The sequence below is a fragment of the Leopardus geoffroyi genome, chromosome B1, assembly GCF_018350155.1.
Source record: "Leopardus geoffroyi isolate Oge1 chromosome B1, O.geoffroyi_Oge1_pat1.0, whole genome shotgun sequence".
NCBI classification, from domain to species: Eukaryota; Metazoa; Chordata; class Mammalia; order Carnivora; family Felidae; genus Leopardus; species Leopardus geoffroyi.
Window position 1 is genome coordinate 114316844 of NC_059327.1, and position 15919 is coordinate 114332762.

Consider the following 15919-nt stretch of genomic DNA (forward strand, 5'->3'; position numbering starts at 1 on the left):
GCCAAACTATTACCACCAAAGTCGTTACCCCAGTTTATACTCCTACCAGCAACTTGCAAGAGATCCCGAAGATCCGCCTCTTCTTCAGTATTTCATATTGTCAGTAGTGCTGTTCATAACAGGAAAAACCTGGAAACACACAGATGCTGAGTAGATTAATAAGCTATGACCTATTTTCAGGGCAGAATATAATACAGCACTCAAAAATGATGAACCACAACGTACACACAACGCATTTTTTAACGATGCGTTTAAATATCAAAAAGAAGCACACCATAAGCAAAGCAGTTAGTGCTGAACACGGGATGAGGGGGAAAGACGACGAAGGATAGTTTGATAGGAGGTATCGTGTGGTTAATTGTAAGTTACTCTCAAGGCCCTAGCTCTCAATTTAGTGGTATGTTCTCAGGTAGTTATTGCATTATTTAAAGTAGCTGACTGAATGACTAAAGACCATGCACGAACCAATGATGAGGCTATGTCACAAACCAAATATTGTGTTCATTCAATTCTATACACTTATACATGTAAGTTTTTTAAATGGAAGAAAGGACAGATGGATAGAAGGAAGAAACCACCAAACGTTGAGAACTAAACAGAAATCACTTAACACTGTGGCTTACCTGTTGGTTGGGTGTTTGTGCACATCTATTCCTTTGTGTCCCTCAGGACTTTGCCCCCTTGTGCCAGTTCCAAAAGGTGGGCGTGCACATCCAGAAAAAATCTTCAGAATACACTAACTCCTCAATTTTACAACCCATTCCTGGGCCGACACAATCTCTAAAATAAAAAAGAGTGGCAGCGAGAGTTTGCTCTTGTTTTGCATCCAGTAGAAACAGAGGGGGAAAAAAATGAATCCTTTCCTCATAGCAGTGAAAATGGGTGTCCTCAAGTCTTCGTGGTATAGTGATCACCTGGTGGCTTTTTAACATGCACCTTCCTTAGACATTTATTTTCAGGTACCAGCATTTTTAACCATCATTCCAGATCATTCCGATTCAGGTAGTCTGAGGACCATGTCGTGGGAAATACTGGGTTAAAGAATGGAAACAAGAGGAGTGTTTGTATAGCTAAGGAAGTTGCCATTAAGGGGTCAGTAAATGGGGCAATTAAGAGCCGATTTTATTGTGAACATATAAAACCTTGTAAATTATGAGTCAATTAGGGAAATGACTCTCTTCCTTTTCATGTGTTTAATATGTATTATTTCTGAGAATTTGTATTGGTCCTTGGGAGATGTGTGTGTATGTTTATTTTCTAACAGGTACCTCATGGACACTTAAAAGTATACTAGCACGTCTGCAAATCCTATCCTGACAAGGAGACCTTAAAAAGGATTAGACTTGAACGCGTCTTCTGGAATGACATGCCAAGAGCACTGCACACCATCTGAAGCCAAGTCAACTAGACATGGCTGAACGTAATTTTTTCCCCTTTGTACCAAATATAATGGTGCAGAGTGACCTTTAATGTGGAAGGGAAAACTGGCGCTTGGATTTCCAATAACATTAAAATATTCCCAAATTTATCTTTTTTTAATTAAATAAACCCAGTCATTCCAGGATTTTCTCATAGAAACCTATTTCCCAAGCATTGATTTTTTTTTAAATTCAAGGTTAATTATGTATGAAATATAGTTTATACATGGTAAATTTCATCCGTTGTAAGCATATGGATTAACAGTGTCTTTCATATTTGGCAAACATATATGAAGAGTACAGAAGTAGCCAGAACCTCTTCTTTCTGGTCTATGGCCAGTGTGTGTTAGATTCCAGGAGCCATGGTTGTCAGGATAAACTATATGTTTTATGTAAAGTCTCAGAGAGGTAAGAATATTTGAGTTCTCTACATATCTAAGTGGTGCTTCTGGAATTTATATTCTGTACTATTCGGCTCTGGCTGCCATAACAAAATACAATAGACTAGGTGGCTTAAACAACACCAATTTATTTTCTCACAGTTCTGGAAGCTGGAAGTCCAAGATCAGGCTAGAGGAAGCATGGCTGGTTTCTAGTGAGTCCCTCTTCCTGTCTTACATGTAGCTGCTTTCTCACCGTGGCTTCACATGCTGTGGAGAGAGACTCTGGTATCTCTTCTAATGAGGGCACTAATCCCATCATGAAGCCCCCACCATCGTGACTTCACCTAAACTTAATTATCTCTCAAAAGCTCCATTTCCACATACCATTACACTGGGGGTTGGGGTTTCCGCATACAAATTTATTGGCGACGGAGTCTATAGTGTACCCACAGAATGTATTTCTGGCTCAAATCTTCAGACCTATACTGGGTTTGGGAGGCTAGGGGCAAAGAATCTCCTACTTCTACAGAAAGCACTCAGAGAAACTCTTTGCCTCTAATCAAGTCTTAATGGGGAAATGTGAGGATCAACTCTTCCTGTGGGCAACACAAGAGCTGGGTGTTTTTTTTTTTTACCCCCTTCTAGGTCAAAGGGTGTCAGGTTGAGACTTCACGTCACTCTTCAGCGTCATGACTGGGGTCAAGAGGCAAAGTTCTGTCCTTCAGAAAGTCAGGGCCTTACCTGCCGTTGAGTCCACAGTCAGATGCATGACAACCTGAGGTTAATTTGATCATCTCTATTATAACCATTGAGGTCCTGATGCACCTGCTTTAAAAGGAGCAAGATGATGAATTTTTTCTGATATTCCAAGTTATAAAAATAAAGCTCAGAAAGTCAAGGTGGCTCTGATGTATTAAAAAATAGGTGCACCTGCGTGGCTCAGTCGGTAAAGCATTTGGGCTCTTAATTTCAGCTCAGGTCATGATCTCACCATTGTGAGATCGAGACCTGACTCAGGCTCTGAGCTGGGCTTGGTACAGCCAGTTTACGATTCTCTCTTAATCTGGGGCACCCGGTGGCTCCATCAGTTAAGCGTCTGACTTTGACTCAGGTCATGATTTCATGGTTCATGAGTTCAAGCCCCACGTCAGGCTCTGTGCTGACAGCTTAGAGCCTGGAACCTGCTTCAGATTCTGTCTCCCTCTCTCTCTCTGCCCCTCCCCACTCATGCTCTATCTCCCTCTCTCTGTCCTTCAAAAATACGTAAACATTAAAAAAAAATTTTCTCTCAATCTCCCTCTGCCCCTCGCCAACTTCCACCTGCTTAAGATTCTCTCTCCCTCTCTTTCTGCCCCTTCCCCACTTGCACGCGAGTGTGAGCTCTCTCTAAAAAAAAAAAAAAAAAAAAGAATAAAGCCTCTATAGTTGGTACTTTACATGTAGTTGGCCTTCCCAGGAAAATGTGAAAAGTTGTCACTGTTACCATGAACTGCTTTGGGATCCTCAAACAAAATTAACAATTTAAGTATTCAATAGAAAAAATATCCAGTGAATAGACAAAATTCTAACTGAACCCTCAAACTGAGTCACTTTATCTCTACCAAATAATTATCATTAATAATAATGATCATAATAATGATGATTATTATTAAACAGGAAATCTGTAGCTTTGAAAAGAAAACCTAAGAATTTCTCTCAAATCTTCTAATGTGATGGGATCCAAACATAAAGAATAATTTGAATAAAAAAGTTTGCCCCCAAAAATGCATGAAATCCTTTCATTGTGATTGTTTCCATGTGCCTTTCTGAGAGCTTCACAGGTCAAATCCAAGAATGATAGAAAACAGTCTTTTTTTTTTTTAATGGCATGTTTGCATTAGATAGTCCTCCATTAGTTTCATATCTGATCTGGCTTGATTCTGGGTGTTATAACTGGGGAGTGCAGACTGACGTGGCCCCCCCACCCCCACCGAGAGGGAGCTGCTGCCAGTCAGGGAGAAGAGAAGCAGAACATTCTCTAACTTACCAGATGCTTAGGATAGGCAGTGAAACCTCCAAATGAAAGGGCAGCAAAATTTTCTTATCTCCACCCCATAATGAAGTCATAAAAGTCTTGACTTTCCCTGATGTGTGGCCATGTGGTTTTAAACAGTGCATGAGTTTGGGTTTTCCTACAAGCAGACCTTGAGACAAAAACCTGGGGATGGATAGTTTGCTTTGGAGATAATCCCAAGAAGCAGAAGTGGGGAAGTGGGGAATCTGAGCCTGGGAAGTGAGAAAAAAAAACAATAAGGAAGGAAACACCGCCCTCATGTGGGATTTGTTTCCTTTCAAAGTACTTTGAAATGATTAGTTAAAGGCTAAATATGAACTCGAACACACTCCATGATTTATAATTTTTGTCTATCTTTCCTCCTAAAAATATTTCCATGCTGGACCTGTTGTTCCTATATCCATTAAGAATATCCATTGGACTGGTCTCCCACCCCAGCCTTTCCTGGAGTGTTTTATCTGGCTTGAAAGCTTATGACTGAGATGTAAGTCCGTGTGGTAAATACCAACCCAGAGGAGCCGTTTTAAAGTCCATCTGCACTATGCTAGAGGAGGAAAGGAGAGTCGGCCGGGCTCCCTGAAGGCCTGGAGGCACGCTGAGGTGACACAGGCATACTCATCGATGCCTTTGGCAAATATTTCTTGGATTCTTCCCACGTTTCTGCTTAGGATCAGCCCCTGCCAGGAGAAGCAGATGTAAACAGCACAATGACAACACAGGGTGGTATGTGCTGTGTCATCAAGACGCACAGAGAGTGTGCTGGGATCACTGACAAGGGAGCAGTCGACTTTGTCCAGGGCAGTGCAGAAGTCCCCATAGTCCAGGAGATACAGAAAGAAGGGCATTTCCCAGACAGAGAGGGTAGACACCCCTTCCAGACAAAAAGCCGGCATTTGCAAAAGCCCAGGGTCTAGAGTGAGAACCAGCGGAAGAGAAAGGGAGGAAGGAAGACCAGAGGACAAAGAGAAGGGAACTGCTATGGAAGGAGATGAAGGAATTATAAAGGGATGTGGACATTATCTCCTAATCTGTGAGGGGGCCTTTGAAGAGATTTAAACAAACAGATTTGCACTCTATAAAGATCTCTAAGGTAGCTGCAGGATTGAGAGCAAGGAGGTGCGTCCGGCGGCAGGGGAAGAGGGATTGGACGGTCGGTTTCCTTCACTGCTATGACAAACTACCACAAATGTAGTGGCTTAAAACACAAATTTATTCTGTTAGAGTCCTGGAGGTCAGAAGCCCACAGTGAATCCTACGAGGAGCCTTCTGTGGGCTCCAGGGTAGAGTCTGTTTCCTTGTCTCCTCCACTCTCAGAGACGACCTGCTTGGCTTGGCTCCTGGTCCAACTTCCTCCACCTTTAGAATGCTTCACTCCAACCGCCAGATCGCATCCGACCTCATCCTCCTTTGACCTGCTGGCTGACCTCTTATTAGGACTCTTGCGATTACATAAGATTCAGTTGGATAATCTAGGAAATCTCCCCATCGCAAAATCCTTAATTTAGACACATCTGCAAAGTCCCTTTGGATATAAGGCAATATTCACAGTTTCAGGCATTGGGACAGAATATCCCTGGGGGACCATTATTCAATCCACCACAATGATAGTTTCCAAATGAGAGACAAGTCAAATGAACCCCTAAAATACATGGGAATATCTTAAAGTAAGGGAGCTCCAAGGAGGAAGAAATTTTTTTAACGTTTATTTTACTTTTGAGAGAGAAGGAAGAGAGTGCGAGTGGGGGAGGAGCAGAGAGAGGGATACAGAGGATCCAAAGTAGGCTCTGTCTGTGCTGACAGCAACAAGCCCAAAGCAGGGCTTGAACTCACGAACTGTGGGATCATGACTTGAGCAGAAGTCAAATGCTCAACCAACTGAGCCACCCAGGAACCCCGGGAGGAAGAATATTATGTTTGATTTTTCTTTTTACCAATGCAGAATGAGGGACTTACTACAACCAAAAAACAAATGTGCTCAAATGAAAGGGATTAGTATCTTAGATGTTCTGGCTTTTTTTCTCTTCTTATCCAATGCTTTCTTTATGTGTGTGTGTTCATTATGTAAGCGCTGGGATTCCAGGACGGCACTGCCTACAAATCATGCAAAATGTAACAACGTTCTCCGCCATGAGATTTTGTTAATTGCATTCAAGGTAAGTAACGTAGGGGAAACACAATGATATGTAGGTAGTCAACTATTTCCCTTTGAGATCCTTGAGAGCAGTAGTTGCTCTGATTCACATTTTTATCTCCCACAGAGTGGAGCACAAATTCAACACTAAACATTCGTTCAGCAACCCAGCGTGCCTTCCTTCTTCCTTCATTTTAACAGTGCTAGATTTTCTCATGGATACCCAACACACACACGCACACACACACACACACTGGTGTACTCAATCAGTTTTCTGTTCCCTGGCCCACAGTCCATGGACCATTGGCCTAAGCTGTTCCCAGTACAGTGAATGCTGCATTAGAAGAGTTGTCCTGGTATGAAGACATGAACCTGGAACTTCTATGGACATTTAACCAGCATGAGGAGAAATGTAATATCTCGATGGAGAGAAGCACATTGCTGAATCACCAAAAAAAAAAAAAAAATCAACCCTAAAACTCGCTCTTCCTCTGGATGTTCCAGTTACATGAGCCAATAAATCCTTTTTGTTCACCAAGCTAGTTTGAATTGGGTTTTCTATTTTGCAAGCTAACATTTTCTAACAGGTACATATATATTCCTTGCTGAACGTGAACGAATAAATGAATAGCAAGAAAAACCACTTAATTACAACATTTCTTCTTAATGCTACTTAGAACATTTGAGTGTTGATATCAAAATGCCTGCTTTTTTCCTCTGGGCTTTTCATAACTAGGAAAATATGGTTACATAATTTTAGAATGACATGGGTCGAATAGAGATCTATAGATGTGGTTTTCTAGATGGAGAGCTTGAAGGGCAGCAATCCCAACTAGATTGCTGAGAATTAGGGTCCTGGTCTTGGAGGAGATTTTGCAAGCTAAGCCCCTCGGTTTCCCCTAGCTTAACTGAGTTTGGAGGTTGCCTTTGAGGGACTGACGGAGATGATGAAGGTGTCAAGGCCACTCTCTGATGCCTCTAGTGGCTCAAAGATTGCTCCTTACTTCCTTTCAAACATCATTTAGTAGTGTAATGTAATATTAAATAAGGAAAGGGTAAAATCAGTTGCAGAACTGAAAAAGAATCCAGTCCCCAAGTCACTTATAATTATATTGAAATGGCAACTAAGGGAAAGTACCTTAAAGGAGGGAGAAGGAACAGGGTGGGATTCCACCCTCTGTCCCCTAGTCCTTCTCCCATCACCAATTCAATTTACTTCCCTCCGTTTCTGTGAACATACGTGTGGGCAGAGAACTGAGCATTTTTGAGTCCTGTAAAATAACACAACTGGGGGGAGCCTGGGTGGCTCAGTCGGTTAAGCATCTGACTCTTGACTTAGCTCAAGTCATGATCTCACAGTTCGTAGGATCGAGTTCCGAGTCAGGCTTGGCGCTGACAGCATGGAGCCTGCTTGGGATTCTCAGTCTCTCTTTCTGCCCCTCCCACACTCATACTCGCACTCACAGGAGCCTCTCTCTCTCTCTCTCTCAATAAATAAACTAAAAAGAAAAAAAAAATAGAATTGGCCTAAACCACCTACTTGGTGACCTAAGAAAGCCCTCCAAATTTAAACTTTTTTCTCCAGATTCTTATCTATTCTGCTACTCTGCCTGATTTGTCAGTTTGTCTTACTCTAGCGACTCTCAGAAGAAAGTGCGAAATATGGTCCACCCCACCCTGGGCTGATTCATGGCTCTTTGTATTTGTGCATATGTTATGAGATCAGCCTGTCAAAGTAATTGCTGGAATTTTGACTGGGATTGCTGAATCTATATATCACTTTGGGGAGAACTGACATACATCTAGTAAGCCTCCATTTATACAAATTGAAAGCTCAGAAAAACTAATTGATAGTGTTTAGATATTGACAAATATCTAATTCTGCCTCTTGCTAGTTGTTGCATTGGTCTTGGATACATTAGTTAGTCTCAGTCTCTCTCTCTCTCTTTCTCTTTCTCTCTCCCTCCCTGGCCCGATCCGTTTTCCCATTTGTAAAACGGAGCTCATACCTGTATTACAGACTTGTTACTTCTTACAACATAGCGAACAGTACACAGTCCAGCGCTCAGCACACGCCAGAGAATCAAAAAACGCTGGTTTCCTTCCCCTTCCCCAACCAGCTTTAGTACAATCAGCCAGAGAGGAGAGGACAACCTCTATGAGGGTTACGTATGCCAGAGTCCCCGGTCCGTAGCCTTGGACTTGCACTCTGTCCTGTACAAAAGGAATGTTGACTGGACAGTGAGGTTATCTCCTGCTCTTTCTGGAAATCGTGACCTCTGTTAGTTTCATCACCGAGGTGTAGGGCAAAGTGAAACTCGTTCAATAGTGCTTATCTCTAAACCAGCTTTCTGCCAGAATCACCAACTGCCAACGGGCTTTCTCCCCGCCCCTTTCTCTCTGTCCTTGGCTCTAGAGAAAGTCAACAGGTAGCCTTTGACCCCTAGTGGTAGGCACTGCCAGATTGTATCAAACGCTGGTAGAGATTTAAAAAAATTCGTTCTGAATTCACAGCACTTTAAAATAATGCCACAGAGCACCTGTATGTCCTTCTCAGCTTTCAGGACTTAGTTATCAACGTTAGCCCCTTAATAATAAAAATTAAAACAACAATATTTAAGATATTTTGACTGATTGCTATATATTTTGCTTAGCACTTCATGTGTTATTTTATTGACTCCTCACATGATAATAAGTATTATTTTTATCCCGTTTCATAGATCAGTAAACCAGATCTTACCCAATGTCCCGTAGCTAGTTAATTGTGGAGACCCTTGTTGTATATCTAAATTTGTGTACTGACAAGTTTCAGACTGAAATAGTGGATGCGCATACACACTCATGCATACAAACTGGCTCATATGCCATAGCTTCTCTTTCTGCATTGAATGACAGTCACAAACGTGGTATGTTCTCCAACCTGTGTAATTTTTTTTTTTTTGACTGATGACCACATATTTCAGAGCACTAACAAATCACCATGTGGAGTTCCCTGCTCAGACTGGCTCAATGAGTATTAATTTCTCGTGGAAAGATGAGATGATAGAGGAAGACGAGCACACATCTTACAGCCCTAGTTATCACAAGTGCATTTTATAGCCAAATCGTTCCACATCTGAAGGAAAGAAAATTACCACCTGTGCACAAAAGTCGTTGCTGGTTGAGAGCTAGAAAAAGCAATTGTCTGTGGTCACAAGAAATACCTGACTGAAAGCCAATCAGGCCCTCTGCTGCAAAATTTGGAACTGGAACAAAGAGCAGTTCGAGTTTCTCTGTTTAGCCAGAAATTTAACACATAAACTTGGGGGCTGTGAGGGAGCAATGCACCCCGCCCAATGCCCAGAAAGGCAGAGAAAACTGTTCACCAGAGAAAGAGCAGTGAAACTGTGTGCAAAGAGAAGTAGAAAAACGAGGTTATGAGAAATAACTCTGATGGCTTGGTGGCTCCCCCATCCAGCCCCTCCTGGAACTCACTGCATTCCTGTCCTGGGTTCCTCAAATGTCCCGTTATGCTTTTCATTCATATCCATAGGTAGTTGGTTGGCTTTTGTCTTAAAGAAGTTTAAGTGTGGAAGAGGGGTTTAACAAGGAACCCCCCCCCCCCTTCTCCTACAGTAAAGCTTGGAGAGTTTTCATTTGTCAATCCTTCCAGCAGAGCCTCTGAGCTTCCCTCAGTGACTATCCCTGTTACGGTTCCTCTTGCTCTACTCAGAGCTTCTTTCTAGCTCCACCTGTGCTCTTCCTAACATTTCCCACCAGCTCTGTCCTGGGGCCCTAATCCCAGACTTACCATATGGTTCCCATCCTCACAATAACAGGACAGGCACCAGAACCTGCCCCTTAAAAACAACCAAAAAGCACACTCCTCCAGATCACAAGTGGCATGACATAGCCACAGGCTATTTTCCAAAAATGAACTTGAGGGCTCGAGTGTGTTATGAGACACACACCAAGGGAATTGGACAGAATGAAGGAAATGTAGACCAGATGCACTCTGGAGTCACCTGGGCAATTTTTAAAATCATGACGCCACGGTCCCACCCCCAGGGACTCTGATGGAATCGGTGTGGGGCCCTGGCATCAGGATTTTCAAAATTTCCCGGCCTCTCACGTGATTCTAATGAGCAGCCACAGCGGAGGACCCCTGATGTACAGGAGAAACATGGGTTTTAGGAAAAGGTAAGGGTGATGAGAATTATGCCGTCTAAGGGTTTCATCCTCCAGAGCATCTAGTGTTGAGTAATGCCCATCTATGAAGCACCTGCTGTGTGCCAGAAACTGTGCTTTACAATTATTATGTCCATGCGTCACAGCGTCCCTGGAGTTTCTCTAGCTGAGGGAGCCAAAGCTGAAGAGGTGAAGTCATTCCACTAAGGACGGACTCCTAGGTCACAGAATTTGTATCTTCCCTGATAACACCAGTCGTTCTGACCTTAGTGGCATCCAAGTCACCAGGGACACTTGCTAACAACACATTCCTGCCCCTATCCAACAGGGATTAAATTCAACAGGTTTGGACTGGTTCAAGTCTTTCCCCCAAAAGCACGCCAGCTCAGTCTGATGCACACAGTTCACAGACAGCTTTTGACAAAGAGTTTCCCCATTACACCATTTCCTCTAGCATGGACCCCCCCACTCCTGGGACTCCCAATATAGTAGTTGCTCAAGAAAAATTACCAGAGGGAAAGAGGAAGAGAGGGGTAAAGGAAGGATAAACTTGGCACTAGAGTAATAATTGAGTGATAATAACTGAGTAATAATTATTCATTAACTGAGTATCAATTGAGATGACGGTGAGAAAATAGTTAGAAATATTAAGGGATACACTTCACGTATTTGTGGGCTTATTGGCTTTCTTCCTTTTTGATGTCAAAGAGCTAAAATGAGAAACCCTGAAAGTTGGGGGTATAGTGGCAGAGATGGGGAAAAGCCAGCCTGGGAAGCTGGCGGGGTGAATATATTCTCCTGCAGAACCACCAAGTTGGTCCACATAGCAGCAGCAGAGGCATCCAGGCCTGGAGACAGTGCTCAGGAGCACAGAGGTGCTTTCTTGCCCACACACCTTCTCTATTTAACTTGACTTTGACAGCCATGGGTAAAAACATCCATTAACACACATAAAACTGCAGAGGGTCAAGCCGACGATTTCAGGTCTGCTTGGTAAAACAGTACTGTCCAGCAAGAAGGATTCCAGACTTAAACCAAAAGTCATAGGCCAAGTGCAAGAACAAAATAGGCTTGGGGATTAAATGACCCTTCCTGCACAAGCGGAAGAAAATCACTCCGTGTTACATATGTACCATTGCCCCTCAAATCTCTGTATTGAAAAAGCAATCGTTACCTAGCCCCAGTGGCACATAATATTTTATCTAACCACATTTGTGGCCAGTGAAGGGATCTGGACAGTCCCTCAGAGCCTGTTCACTGCCAAGGGCAGGACTATATTGTAATACTGACAAAGGGCCAAGCCACAGCTCTTCCTCCTCCTTCCTTCTCCTCAGCCCTCCACCTCACCATAAATTGCCTGTCAGCCCCAGTGAAAACAGCTGAACAGGGACCCAGAGATAAAACTTCAGTGAACATTTCCTCTTTCAACCAAACATGTTTGGACACAACTGGCCGATCATGGACTTGCGACATGTGTTTGTTGAATGAATGAATGAGTGAGTGAAAGGATTCATTAACCTACAAATCAGTGTAAACAATGTTACAGAACAGGAAAGAGACAAATCCTTGGCACTGACGCAGAAATTCTATAGTAGTTGCTCAATAAATGAGTGTCAAATGACAGTGAAGAAAGTACTCTTGGAGACACTGACCAGGTGAAGCATATTTATTTGGAACCCCAGGGACATGTTTCAAAAATTTGCCTAATACTAAGAAGCGTCTGGTGTTTTTATTAAAAATATAAATTCCCCAGGCTCCTGCCGTGGAGATTCTATTTCTGCAGATCTCCTGCAGGGTCTGGAAATGTCTGTTTGTAAAATTCCTAAATACCCTAGGGCCACGGTGTTAAGGTAGTTTGGTGTTTTTCTTCAGTTCAGTGGAGTTTGACTTTCTCATTCATTCAGCAAACATTTATTGAGTTTCTACTGCATACCAGGCACAGAGTCCTGCACTAGCACATACGGCATGACCAAGAAAGACAAGATCCCCGACCTCATAGGCCCTACCCCAAGGGAGATTTGAAGCGCATTCGATGAAACAAGGTAACAACTCAAGAGCATCTGAGACCAACACAGACACACAAAAATGGTCTGGCCGATGAGAAAGGGGAGAGAATAAACAGAAATAAAAACTCTGAAAAGGATTGACATTCCAAGTTTAGGAAGAGGCTGGAATTTGTGCGAAGGCACCGGCACGAGCACCCAGGGTGGGAGGTGGGAGAAAAGCAGCATTCCAGTGGTTTCCTGGGGGTCACTTCAGTGACAAGAAGTAACAGTGTGGCTGGGGCTAACACTCTTGTCTGACATCCAGAACAGGAATGTGTCTCTCTCCCTGGGGCCGATGGGATTTGACTCAGAAAAGTTTTCAGAAAATAAATGCTGTAATTACCGCGCCAGATGAGTGAAGCTTTCGTGGGTTTTTGAAGAGCATATGCTGTGAAGGTCTCCTCTGGGAGCCATGCACAGCCTGGGTGGGACCGTGCGCGTTTCCATCCGGTCACCCGGAGAAGGTAAATGTGTCACAGGGCCAAAGGACCAGGAAGCACCCATTTTGGAGGATCGGGAGAACAAACTGGAATTCCGGCCATTCCGCTTATTCATTGTATTAGTCAAGGTCACTACGAGCCTGTTGTCTTGTCCCTCCGTGTCATCGTGGACATTTTACGTAACCGCATTTGTGGTCAATAAAGGAATCACAAAATGCAGAAGAAGTGATTAGCAGTATCACTTTTGGGCAATTGCTGTTATTATTTTCATAGATGTGCGAAAAGGATAGAAAAGACATAGGTCTTTATGGATATCAGTTTCTGTGGCTCTTATCATGATGAGTTCCCTACCTATGGAATCCTGGAAGCGTCTAGGTTTTCCATATAAAAAACATTTGTTAAAACTTTCCTCATTTGAGGGGTGGCTGGGTGGCTCAGTCGGTTAAGTGCCCGGCTTCAGCTCAGGTCATGATCTCACGGTTCATGGGTTTGAGCCCCGCGTCGGTCTCTGTGCTCTGACAGCTCAGAGCCTGGGGCCTGCTTCAGATTTTGTCTCCGGCTGTCTCTGCCCCTCCCCCGCTCGTGCTCTGTCTGTCTCTAAAATAAGTAAACATTAAAAAAAAAATTTTTTTAACTTTCCTCATTCGAGGAGTGTGTGCAATGACCTCGTGACTTAAACACCATCAAAGGAGAATCCCCAGCAAAGACCTAGCTGAAGACATATTTCCAGGGACTCCACTTTTGCCTCATCCCTACCAAGTGAGAATCATTTCTGGTGGGCAAATTTTGCCTGCAGGTGTTAAGGATTAAATTATTAACAGTATTGATTTTTAACCAAAGAGAAAACGGAAAGAGGGCTGAGGGTGTTGGTGGATCGTTGAACTTCAACTTTGAGAAAAAGATGGTTTCAGTGGGAGAGGGAAACACCTAAAGAGCTGGGGTTAGGATGAAAGCAATGGGAGTTGGGGTGAGGAGAATCCCAAAGGAAGGAAAGGTGATCAAAGAGAGGGCAGGTCCCAACTGGGACCTTGGGCATTTTGAGCATTAACTGGTATTACCCTGGCATTGAATCCTGCCAGGTCATTTAGTCAGTGGTTCATTCATTCATTTATTCATTCTATAGGTATTTATTAAGGACCTAATATGTAGTTGCTCATCCCAGCAGGTACATAATAAATGCCTGAACAGGATTCACAGGCCGCTCCACCTAATGACTGACTTTGGGCAGGTATAATGGTAGTACTTACCTCATAGACATGAGGGAAGGACTAAATTAATACATGTAAAATGCTAAGATGAATGCCTGGAAAATGGTAAATTCTCAACAAATATCAGCTGCTGCCTAGTATTAACAGAGGGCCATTGTGGTGTCAAATTAGGAACTGTTACTTTTAGGAGATCATCAAATTTTTGCATCACCCTGCCTCCACCCACACACGCACTCGGGTCAGTGCAAGATCGTAGGATTTATGGTCACCTCCGCTCTCCCAGACCTCAACATTTCAGAGCCTTTTCTTTTTCCTGCCCGTACACATTTCACATAAGATTCTTCTATTTCCCTTCATTCACATTACTTTCTCTCACTTGAGCAATGTTGGAATTCCTTATTTTGTTCAGTCATTTTATTCTCCGACTTCTTGCTGTCTCTGATGAACACTTCCTTCTCTAACACCTATGACTGGAGACAGTCTAAAAGATCCAGATAGAAAGTGCTCGATAAAATTCTCTCTCTTCTACCTTCACTCCTGCCACGTCTTCTAACATGACTTTCTATTCTTGAAATCTACGGTACAAGTTAAAAATGACTGGCTCCTCTTATAGTGATTAATAGACTTTAATTCATTCTTATGCCCCTAAACTGATGACTCTCACAGGACTCAACACAAGATTTACTTATGTTTGAGCTATGTCTACAATTTTCTTCAAATCTCCCTGTCTCCATTTGCCCACTCTAGAGAATGGAAATCTCATCAAATTCCTGCCGACCCCACAAGGGTATTATAAAGGTTAATGAGGCAATTTCCCAGCAGTGCTTTGAGTGCTGAGAGTGTATGACCATTATTATTGCAAGATTATTGAGGACTTCCAGTGCTTATAAAATAGCACATATTCCCTTCAGGCTATTAGATAAGAATTCTTAATCTCAATTTTTCAGATTTTAATAAATCCAGGGTTTTTTTTTTCATCTTTACGGTTTTGTTAGGCATTTTACTGACATTTCAATGAGATGAAATTCTGAAAGTCTTATGTAAATTAGAATGTATATATAAATACAAACACTTATATGCATTTTACGTATGCATAAATACTTATATATCTATACCAAATCAGTCATTTTTTTAAAATATATAATACAAAACAAATCCTTGCGGACATAGGTTTCTGAGAGAATAAGTGTTAAAGACTCAAAAAGAATTCAATCTGATACTTGAATTCCCTCCAAGCCATCACCGAAGAATGTTCTATCTATGCTTAAATTTCTCCATTGACAACTTGTTCAGTTTTACAAACTTCCTAACATGTAAAGAATTGCCCCTTTTGCCAGGAAAGGGTTGTCCCGTGTTGTCCTCTCTCCCCCCAAATCTCCAACACTTCCCCCGTCCTCACCCAGTGGACAAGCTGGCTTCCTGCTCTGCCAAAACAGCTGACGCCATCAGAAGACAACTTGCACTCTCCCCAGTCGCCTTGCCTGCTGCCTTCTCTCCCATTTCTGTGGGTGGATAATCTCCCTGTGCTCTTAGCTAAGGCCATCCTCTCTCACCTACTTCAGCACACGGCACCGCCCTTTTCCTGCCTGTCCTTTGCGTCACCCGCTTTTCTCTCTCTACTGAATTATTCCCATCAGTATATGAAGATATCGCTAACTTGCCCAGCTTAATATAACCTTTTAAACCCCACTTGACTATTCAGCGAATACTCATTTTTCTCCATTCCTTTTTTGGCAAAAGTCCTTGAAAGCATTGTGTGTACTGGCCCAACCTCTCTTCTCCCGTTCCGTTACAGACATCCCTCCATGCCTCTGAAACTGCTCTTCTCAGGGTCACTGAGTGCCTCCACATTGCTAAACCCTCTTATCGTTTTCAGTCTTTGCCTCACTTCACCCAGCAGGGACGTCTGACCTAGTGGATCACTCCTCCTTGAAACACTTTCTCCACTTGGCTTCTAGGATGCCACCTGTGCCTGGTATTCCTCTCTCTTTTCTACCTGCTCATTCTCAGTCTCCCTGTTGGTTCTGCCTTTGACATATATCACTTCTGGACCCTGCCCGCCGCCCCTTGTACA

At 42.9% G+C, this 15919-nt stretch overlaps 1 protein-coding gene and 1 long non-coding RNA gene across 2 annotated transcripts in view; one reads left to right on the forward strand and one right to left on the reverse strand.

The window, feature by feature from the left end:
- ETNPPL (ethanolamine-phosphate phospho-lyase) overlaps positions 1-6523 on the forward strand; it is a 53169-nt gene extending 46646 nt beyond the window's left edge. Inside the window, exons 13-14 of the transcript XR_006710696.1 lie at positions 1265-2013; positions 6113-6523. The gene's annotated coding sequence lies outside the window, so the exon portion shown is untranslated. The remainder of the gene's footprint in view (positions 1-1264; positions 2014-6112) is intronic.
- On the reverse strand, positions 1932-8143 carry LOC123594172. The gene is made up of 5 exons (XR_006710697.1): positions 7995-8143; positions 4364-4531; positions 3828-4066; positions 2543-2629; positions 1932-2068 (listed from the first exon to the last, which is right to left on the reverse strand). It is a non-coding gene; the product is annotated as an uncharacterized LOC123594172 (long non-coding RNA).
- Between the last annotated feature and the right edge of the window lie 7776 nt (positions 8144-15919).